This window comes from Jaculus jaculus, chromosome 12 (assembly GCF_020740685.1).
Source record: "Jaculus jaculus isolate mJacJac1 chromosome 12, mJacJac1.mat.Y.cur, whole genome shotgun sequence".
In the NCBI taxonomy this organism is placed as follows: domain Eukaryota; kingdom Metazoa; phylum Chordata; class Mammalia; order Rodentia; family Dipodidae; genus Jaculus; species Jaculus jaculus.
Window position 1 is genome coordinate 66698582 of NC_059113.1, and position 10745 is coordinate 66709326.

The 10745-nt window shown below is 41.0% G+C and overlaps 1 pseudogene; it reads left to right on the forward strand.

The window, feature by feature from the left end:
* Positions 1-5680: 5680 nt before the first annotated feature.
* LOC101595373 lies at positions 5681-10480 on the forward strand (annotated as a pseudogene).
* The last annotated feature ends 265 nt before the right edge of the window (positions 10481-10745 follow it).

Consider the following 10745-nt stretch of genomic DNA (forward strand, 5'->3'; position numbering starts at 1 on the left):
CAGGTCTGATGTTAAGGTCTTTAATCCATTTGGACTTAATTCTTGGGCATGGTGAGAGAGAAGAATCTATTTTCATCCTTCTGCAGATATGTATCCAGTTTTCCCAACACCATTTACTGAAGAGGCTGTCTTTTCTCCAATGAGTATTTTTGGCATTTTTATTGAATATCAGGTGGCTATAGCTATCTGGACTTACATCTGGGTCCTCTATTTTGTTCCACTGATCTTTATGTCTGTTTTGTGCCAGTACCATGCTGTTTTTTGTTACTATGGCTCTGTAGTATAGGTTAAAATCAGGTATGGTGATACCAACAGCCTTATTTTTGCTTCTCAGTATTATTTTATATATTTGAGGTTTTTTGTGATTCCAAATGAATTTTTGGATTGCATTTTCTATTTCCATGAAGAATGCTTTTGGAATTTTGGTAGGGATTGCATTAAATGTGTAGATTGATTTTGGTAAGATTGCCATTTTCACAATATTGATTCTTCCAATCCAGGAACAGGGGATGATTCTCCACTTTCTAGTGTCTTCTGCAATTTCTCGCTTGAGTGTTTTAAAGTTCTCATTGTAGAGATTCTTTACTTCCTTGGTTAGGTTTATTCCAAGATACTTTATTTTTTTTGATGCAATTGTGAACAGGAGTGATTCTCTGATTCCATCCTCTGTGTGTTTGTTGTTAGCATATATGAAGGCTACTGATTTCTGTGTATTTATTTTGTATCCTGCTATGTGGCTGTAGGTTTTTATCAGCTCTAACAGTTTGCTAGTAGTCTTTAGGGTCCTTTATGTATTGAATCATGTCATCTGCAAATAATGATAACTTGATCTCTTCCTTTCCAATTTGTACCCCTTTGATGTGTGTCTCTTGCCTTATTGCTATGGCTAAGACTTCCAGAACTATATTAAATAAAAGTGGGGACAGTGGACACACTTGTCTTGTTCCTGATTTTAGTGGAAAAGCTTCCAGTTTTTCCCCATTTAGTAATATGTTGGCTGTAGGCTTGTCATAAATAGCTATTATATTGAGATATATTCCTTCTATTCCCAGTCTCTATAGGACTTTTATCATGAAGGGATGTTGGATTTTGTCAAATGCTTTCTCTGCATCCAATGAGATTATCACGTGATTTTTGTCCATCAACCCTTTTATATATTGTATAACATTTATAGATTTGCATATGTTGAACCATCCCTGCATCTCTGGGATAAAGCCTACTTGGTCAGGGTGAATGATCTTTTTGATATACTCTTGTATTCTGTTTGCCAATATTTTGTTGGGAATTTTTGCATCTATGTCCATGAGGGGATTGGACTGTAATTGTCTTTCTTTGACTGGTTTTGGTATCAGGGTGATGGTGGCCTCATAGAAGGAGTTTGGTAGAATTCCTTCTTTTTCTATTTCTTGGAAAAGCTTAAGAAGCAATGGTGTTAGCTCTTCCTTAAAGGTCTGGTAAAATTCAGCAGTGCATCCATCTGGGCCTGGGCTTTTTTTAGTTGGTAGATTATTGATAACTGTTTGTAGCTCCATGCTTGTTATAGGTGTATTTAACTGGTTAATCTCATCTTGATTTAATTTAGGTAGGTCATATAAATCAAGGAAATCATCCATTCCTTTCAGATTTTCATACTTTGTGGAGTATATGCTTTTATAGTATGTTCATATGATTTTTTAAAATTTCTCTGGAATCTGTTGTGAAGTTCCCTTTTTCATCTCTGATTTTATTAATTTGTGTCTTTTCTCTCTTTCTTTTGGTCAGATTTGCTAAGGGTTTATCAATCTTTTTTATCCTTTCAAAGAACCAACTCTTTGTTTCATTGATTCTTTGGATTGCTATTTTAGTTTCTATTTCATTGATTTCTGCCCTAATCTTTATTATTTCTTCCCATCTACTGACTTTTGGTTTGCCTTGCTCTTCTTTTTCCAAGGCTTTAAGGTGAAGCATTAGTTCTTTACTTGCGACCTTTCTAATTTCTTAATATAGGCACTAAAAGCTATAAATTTACCCCTTAGAACTGCCTTCATTGTGCCCAGGGATTTTGGTATGCTGTGTTCTCATTATCATTTGACTCTATAAATTTTTTGATGTCCTTCTTGATTTCTTCATTTACCCATTCCTCCTTTAGTAGTGTATTTTTTAGTTTCCATGATTTTGTGCATGCTCTATAGTCTTTCTTACTACTGATTTTAGTTTAATTCCATTGTGGTCAGACAGAAAGCAAGGAATTATTTCAATTTTCCTGAATTTGTTAAGATTTGCTTTGTGTCCTAATATATGGTCTATTTTAGAGAATGTTCCATGTGCTGCTGAAAAGAATATATATTCTGCAGCCTTTGGATGAAATGTCCTGTATATATCTAAGTCCATTCCTTCTATGACCTCATTTAGTCCAGATGCCTCTCTGTTTATTTTTTTCCCGGGATGACCAGTCAATTGATGAGAGTGGGGTGTTAAAGTCACCCACCACTCTGCTTGGTGTTATCTGTGACATTAGTTCTAATAGGGTTTTTTGGTGAATTTGGGAGCCTTCATGGTAGGTGCATATATGTTTAGGATTGTAATGTCCTCCTGTTGGAGTGTGCCCTTAATCAATATAAAGGTGACCTTCCTTATCTTTTTTGACTAATGTTGGATTGAAGTCTGCCTTGTCATATGTTAGGATAGCAACCCCTGCTTGTTTTCTAGGCCCATTTGCTTGAAACACCTCTTTCCAAACTTTCACCCTAAGATAATGTCCATCCTTTATAGAAAGGATGTTCTTGGAGACAACAAATTGTAGAATCCTGCTTTTTAACCCAGTCTGCAAACCTATATCTTTTGGTTGGGGCATTGAGGTATTGATATTGAGATATTGCTAAAAGGTATGTATTTATATTTGCCATTTTTTGTTGTTGTTGTTGTTCCGGTTCTACCTTTGCATTCTTGTGTTAACCATTATATGAGTATTGCTTGTTTTTTCCAGGTTCCTTATATGTGTGATTCCCTTTTTTTTCAACATGGAGGATCCTATCAGGTATTTTCTGTAGAGCTGGTTTTGTCTTCAAATACTCCTTTAGCCTGCTTTTGTCTTGGAATTTCCTTATTTCTCCATTTATTTGAATAGATAGCTTGGCAGGATAAAGTAACCTTGGTTGACAATTGTTATCTTTCAGAACTTGGAATATTATCACTCCAAGCCCTTCTGGCTTTAAAAGTTTGTGTTGAATAATCCTGATGGGCTTGCCTTTGTAGGTAATTGATTTTTCTCTCTAACTGCTTTCAATATTTTTTCTTTGGTGTGTGTGTTTGGAAGTTTGATTATAATATGGCAAGGAGAGCTTCTTTCCAGGTTTTGTCTTTCTGGGGTTCTAAAGGCTTCCTGTATCTGCATTGGCACCTGTTTCCCAATTTGGGAGAAATTTTCTTTCATTTTGTAAAAGACGCCTACTATGTCTTTGGAGGGGAATTTTTCTCCTTCTACTATGCCCAGAATTCTTATATTGGATCTTTTCATAGTGTTCCGAATATCTTGAAATTCCCACTCATACTTTTCTATAAGTTTGTCTTTCTGTTTGTTGGACTGCATTAGACCTGCCACCTGGTCTTCTTGCTTAGATATTCTGTCCTCTCCTTCATCCATCCTACTGGTGAGATTTTCTACAGAGTTTTTTATTTCATTAACTGTGTTCTTCATTGCTAGCAATTCTGACTGGTTTTTCTTTATTATTTCTATTTCCTTATTTATGTGTTGTATTGTCTTCTTTATTTCATGAAATTGGTGTCCTGCATCTTCTTTGATTCCTTTGGTTTCCTCTTTAAGTTCCTCTTTGACTCCTTTGAGTTGTTCTCTGACTTCTTTGAACATATTTACAATGATTCTTTTGAAATCTTTCTCAGGCATTTCCTCTAACTTGTTCTCACTGGAGGTAATTTCTGATGCATTAATACTTTTAGGTGGATTTATATCATCTTGCTTTTTAATGTTTCTTGTGTGAAAATATATATATTTTTGCATCTTGGATTAAGTTAATGCATGGATTTTCTAGCTAGCTGGGTATTCTTAGCTGTATCAATTGATTTGATGTTATATATTTTCAGGGTAGGAGCTTAAGGTGTTAGGTGTGGCTCTTAAGACTCTCAGAGTATCTACAAAGGTGCTCCTAGGGGTTGAGTTTCCCTGCTATGGGAGTATTCGAGTAGGCTGAGTGGAATAAAATACAGGTAGATTCTAAACACTGTACCCATTCAAATCAAAACAGGCCAAATAATGTATGTCAGAGTAGTTATTATAACAACCACATCCTCTATCAACATAGAGTTTAAAATTTCTGGTCTGTTGAGGGATCCAAGTCAGCTTGTGACCAAGTGAGACCCTTCCTTGTTCGTTACCTTGGATGATTTTGGTCTCAGTAAAGTTGCTGCCTGGGTCGTCGGGCTGCTGTTCTGATTTCTGGAGCTGAGCACTGGCTTTTCCTGTGGGGCAAACCGAGCCTGGTAACTGTGGCCCTGCAGATCAGCACCACTGCTGGTTGGAACTGCTCCTGCTAAAGCTGCCTCTGCTGGGTCTGTCAGCAGCTGAAGTTGCTGCTGCTGGGTCCACCGCTATTGCTGCTTGTGCTGCTGCTGCTGTAGCTTCCACTTCTGGAACCACTGCTGCTGCTGAAGCTGGGTCTACTGCCACTGCTGCCACTGAAGCTGCTGCTGCTGGGTCTGCTGCTGCTGCCGCTAGTGGGTCTACTGCTGCTGGGGCCGCTGTTACCGGTGCCTGAGCCGCTGATGTTGCTGCTGAACTTTGCTCCTGCTTGGGTCCCGCTGTCGGCCCAAGTTGGCATGGTTGGGTCCTCGGACCCCTGCTCTGTTTGCTGGAGCTGGGCTCAGGTGGTGGGGGAGGGGAGGGAGCTGCAGCTGCTCTGGATTTCTGCTGTTCCACGTGTTCTTCTACCTCGTGGTCTGCTCCTCCGCTGCTCTCTGCTGCTCACCCTTCACGTTTCCTGAGTTGCAGAGAGCACCAGTATGAGTGGAAAACCCCCCGTACCTGGCTTTTCCTGCAGCTCGATCCCAGTCTGGCGGCTTTCTGGTGTGCCACTGCTGTGGTTGGCAGAGCTGCCAGTGCTGCTTTTGCCAGCATGTGCGGGCTCTGCATGCTCTGGATCTCTTCTACTTCTCCACTGTTGCTTCAATTTCCTATACACCTCACTTTTTAGTAAAAGTGTGTATTTTGCTGAGGTTTCTTTGGTCTACCCCCCCCCCTGCCCCAGGCTGCTTTGTCGTGGTTCCTACGTTGCCATCTTACCTGGAAGTCCCCAAGTGGTCTATTTTAAATGTGAACAGGATGGGCCCATAACCATGAATGTGCAGATTGTGGAGATTGCAAGTACATCAAAGGTCCCCAGGGAACTGGGAAGTGGGAAACTGGCCTACTCACTCCACGTGCAAAGCACAAGGGAACCGGGAGTTGAGGAACCAGAAACCAGGAAACTGGGGAGCCAGAGGCAAAAGCTAGATTCTACAGTGGTCTGTGCTCAGGGGAGCAAGGATTTGGGGACCCAAGGAAAGGACAATCACTAATCCAGACCAAAAAGCCTGCTTCCACAGCACACACACAGGGACCAGGCCACCCCAAGCCAGCAGCAGTAGTGCTGAGACCAGGGAACTGGGAAGTGTGGAAAGAAACAGGAGCTCTGTGCATGCCCCCTCCATGGCGGGCAATCCACGCATGGGGGACCCAGGAGCAAGTCAATCAGTAAGGCATAGCAAAGTGCCTGCTTCAGCAGCATGCCCACACAGTCCAGGCAGCCCCAAGCCAGCAGCAAGGGTACTGGGACCAGGGAAATGGGAGGTGGTAAAGGGACCAGGGTGCTCTGACCCTGCACATGTACTCTCCAGAGCTGGGGATCTGGGAGTTGGGCACACTCTGTTTTTATGTTTTTATTGTAGAGGTCTTTCGTTTCCTTGGCTAAGGATATTCCTAGATATTTGATTTTTTTTTTTTCAAAGTAATGTCTAGTCCTAGTCTAGGTTGACCTGGAATTCACTATATAGTCTCAGGCTGGCCTTAAGCGCATGTGATTCCCTACCTCTGCCTCCCCCATGCCCAGCTGTTATTTGATTTATTTCTCCATATATTTGTCATTGGCATTTGTAAAGGTTACTGATTTTGTGTGTTGATTTTTACATCCTACCACTTTGCTGAAAGAATTTTTCACTTTCAGGAGCTTTTTGGTGGAATTATTCTGCTCTAGTTATGGACTTCCTTTTGGACTTTCTTTGACCATCCATTCATTGTTTAATAGTGAATTTCTCAGTCTCCAGTTGTTGGTGACTTTTCTGTTGTTTTACTAATTGGACTTCTAAAATCTAGAAATAATGCATATCTACTGCTCAGATCCTTCAAATCCCTATGGTCCAAGGGGTATATTGGAACAGAAAAGGTGTGGATGTAGACACTGGTGAAACCAGAATAGTCTACAATTCAGTTAACAGTGAATTCATTTTGACAAATATGCTTACATTAACAGAAACTACATAAGAGTATATAGAAACTTTCTGTGCTATCTTTTTCAGAAAGGCTTGGAATGAAGTATTTCAGAGTCTAAAAGACCATGGCTGCCAATCCAAACTAATATTCCCAGCAAAATTGTCTTTTCAAATCTAATATTTATAAATAAAATTGTTGCTTAGAATTCAATATAATACATAGTATAGAAATTTACACTATGTTAAGAATTTTTACATGCCATATGATCACATTATATGAGAGTTACATATCATTCATATATATATATATATATATATATATATATATATATATATATAATTGTTTTGTTTATTTTTATTTATTTACTTGAGAGCGACAGACAGAAAAAGAGGGAGAGAGAATGGGCACACCAGGGTCTCTAGCCACTGCAAACAAACTCCAGATGCATGTGCCACCTTGCGCATCTGGTTTACATGGGTTCTGGAGACCTCAATCTGGGGTCCTTAGGCTTCACAGGCAAGTGCTTAACCACTAAGCCATCTCTCCAGCCATGTATACATACATACATACATACATACATATATGTACACACACACACACACACACACACACACATATATATATATATATCATCTTATAATACTCAGCTAAAGAGTTCTAGATAAAATAAAAGATGCATGTTGGCGAAAATGTGAGACAAAGGAAACTTTTCACACATCAGTGAAAATAGTATTCTGTCAAATATATGTTATATATGAACTCCTTAATCATAACACTGAATATAAGACAAAATAAAAAGACTATATGACTCTATTTCTTTATCACATATTTCAAATTTAACTTACACTATCATAGAGCTCAATGACTGTGTTAATCACTTCATCACTGCCAAACTAGAAATCTATAATTGTATCAAAAGCAAGATGTTTTGAACTGACTAATCTTTGACTCTTCCAGAGCTTTCATCACTTCATGGTAAGGCAAGATGGCATCATGTTCTTGGGCCATTCAAATTCTGTTGTGTAAATTCATATACCAGATTCAAGTAAAAGTGTAGCATTAAAACCTAGTTTTTGAAGTTAAATAAATTATATCTTATTATCCACATTATAAATATTGTCTACTCTTCTTCCAAGGAAGCTGGTAATCAGCTCCATGAGAAGCACACAGAAGGCACCTATGGAGAAGCAGAACTTTCTGGTGAGAAGAAGAGTTACTGTTCTGATAAGAAGCCGCTGCTCTCCACATGGGAATTCTGATAATTCATCATCCACATGGCAGGAACTATGATTCTCAGTCCTCCCCACAGAAGTTCTGATAGTCCATCCTCCTTATGGAAGTTCTTATAGTACAGCCTCCACATGGGAGTCCACATAGTTCATGCTGCACGTAGGGTTTCTGATAGATGATTCTCCACATGGGAGTTCTGGTAGTCCATGTTCTACAATGGAGAATTTCTGATAGTCCATCCTCAACATGAGAGGAGATCTTGTAATCCATTCTCCACACAGAAGTTGTGATAGTGCATCTTGTACATGGGAGTTCTGATAATCCATCTTCTATTGGGAGTTGAGAATGTCCATCCGTCCTTTTTCTTTTTTTTAGGCAGAATCTCACTCTGGCCCAGACTGATCTGTAATTCACTATGTAGTCTAAGAGTGGCCTCAAACTCATGGCAATCCTCCTACTTCTGCCTCCCAAGTGCTGGGATTAAAGGCAAGCGCCGCCATGCCTGGCCAGAATTTCCATCCTCCACATGGAAGGTCTGACAGTCCATTCTCCACATGGTCTTCTTTATCAGTGAGTGTTTCTTAAGAGGCTTTGAAAAGAGTCATTTCATTTGCTTGATTTGACTTGCTTGTTGTTTCTTGGAATTTTTGCCTGTATTTGGTTATATCATTGTTGAGTTTGTTCCACTTCATTTTTGTTGATTCTTTTCAATTTCCCTTATCTACAAGAAAGTTCTTTTTTGATTTTCCTCAATTTTCTTAATGTGTATTGAATTTTTATGATTTGCTTCCATTTCCTTCAGCCACGTTTGAACACATCTCTTAAATTCCTGTTGTTGATTTTCTTCATTCACCCATGCTTTAAATCCTATTGTAGGCTGTTTTTATTGATTTTCTTCTATTTTTTCATCCAGCCAGTTTTTTCATGGCTTCATTAAGTTTGTTTAATATGCATATCAGGGCTTCATTTTTTTAATTCTACGGTTGAAGTTTCCTCCAGGTTTGCAATAGCTGCTTCAATTATGGAACTATGAATTATTGGTTAAGATTTCTTTGTTTGGTGTCTTGCTTTCTTAGGATTGGGGTTTGCCTATCACAAGGTAATAATTTTATTTTGCTTAAAATTTAGCAGTAAGGCTGGAGAGAAGGCTTAGTTGTTAAGGCACTTGCCTGTTAAGCCTAAGAACTTATTTATGTTCAAATCTCCCGATCCATGTACATGTAGCCAAGTAGCAATGTTACACATGCACCACAAGGCGTGCACGCATATGGAGTTCATTTTCAGGACCTGGTGTGGGTTCGCGCTCTCTCTCTCTCTCCCATAAAAATATTTTGCATAGAACACCAAATAGACAGGACCAGGGGAGGGTTCCCATATCATATAATTAGAACACCATGGTTGGAGAGATGGCTTAGTGGTTAAGGGGCTTGCCTGCAAAGCCAAAGGACCACATTTGATTCCCCAGGACCCACATAACCCAGATTCACAAGGAGGTACACTCATCTGCAGCTCATTTGCAGTGGCTGGAGGCTCTAACACACCCATTCTCTCTCTCTCTCTCTTTCCCCCTCCCTGTCTATTTCTCTCCCTCTCTGAAATAAATAAATTAAGTTAAATTAAATTAAAATTAAATTTAAAAAAAGGATAAGAATGGGTGCACTAAAAATTGCAAGATAGAGTTCGATAGGTAGCGGGAGCGGAGAGCGGACCCCAGAGAGCCCTGAGCAGCCCCACGGCCGCTGCCGGCCTAGTAACCATCACACCCTGGGAGGAGCAGCAGCTGCCGCAGCCGGCCCCAGTCACCTCACCGCAACCATGAGCAGCGAGGCGAGACCCAGCAGCCGCCCGCCGCCGCCCCCGCCCCGCCGCCCCGGCCCTCAGCGCCGCCGACACCCAGCCCCGCACTACGGGCAGCGGCGCAGGGAGCGGCGGCCCGGGCGGCCTCACATCGGCGGCGCCTGCAGGCGGGGACAAGAAGGTCATTGCAACGAAGGTTTGGGGACCAGTAAAATGGTTCAATGTAAGGTATGGATATGGTTTCATCAACAGAAAGATGTGTTTGTACACCAGACTGCCATAAAAAAGAATAACCCCAGGAAGTACCTTCGCAGTGCAGGAAATGGAGAGACTGTGGAGTTTGATGTTGTTGAAGGAGAAAAGGGTGCAGAAACAGCAAATGTTACAGGCCCTGGTGGAGGTCCAGTTCAAGGCAGTAAATATGCAGCAGACCTTAATCATTATAGATGCTATCCACGTCGTAGGGTCCTCCACGCAATTACCAGCAGAATTACCAGAATAGTGAGAGTGGGGAAAAGAATGAAGGATCGGAGAGCACTCCTGAAGGACAGGCCCCACAACGCAGACCCTACCGCAGGCCTTCGTTAATTTAACGTTCCCATGTAGTAACATGAGGAGGCCCTATGGGCGTCGACCACAGTATTCCAACCCTCCTGTACAGGGAGAAGTGATGGAGGGTGCTGACAACCAGGGTGCAGGAGAGCAAGGTAGACCAGTGAGACAGAATAGTATCGGGGTTATAGACCACGATTCCGCAGGGGTCCTCCTCCCCAAAGACAGCCCAGAGAGGATGGCAATGAAGAGGGCAAGGAAAATCAAGGAGATGACACCCAAGGTCAGCAGCCACCTCAACGTCGGTACCTCGGCAACTTCAATTACCAACACAGACGCCCAGAGAACCCTAAACAACAAGATGGCAAAGAGACAAAAGCAGCCGATCCACCAGCTGAAAATTCTTCCCCTCAGGAAGATGAGCAGGGTGGGGCTGAGTAAATGCCGGCTTACCATATATACCATCATCCGGTTTAGTTATCCAACAAGAAGAACTGAATATGAAATTCCAGCAATAAGAAATGAACAAAAGATTGGGGCTGAAGACCTTAAGTGCTTGCTTTTTGCCCATTGACCAGATAAACTAGAACTATCTGCATTGACTATGCAGCATGGGGTTTTTATTATTTTTACCTAAAGTTGTCACTTTTTGGTAATGACAAACGTGTTTTTTAAAAAGCCTGGTTTGCCTCAACATACCTTTAAA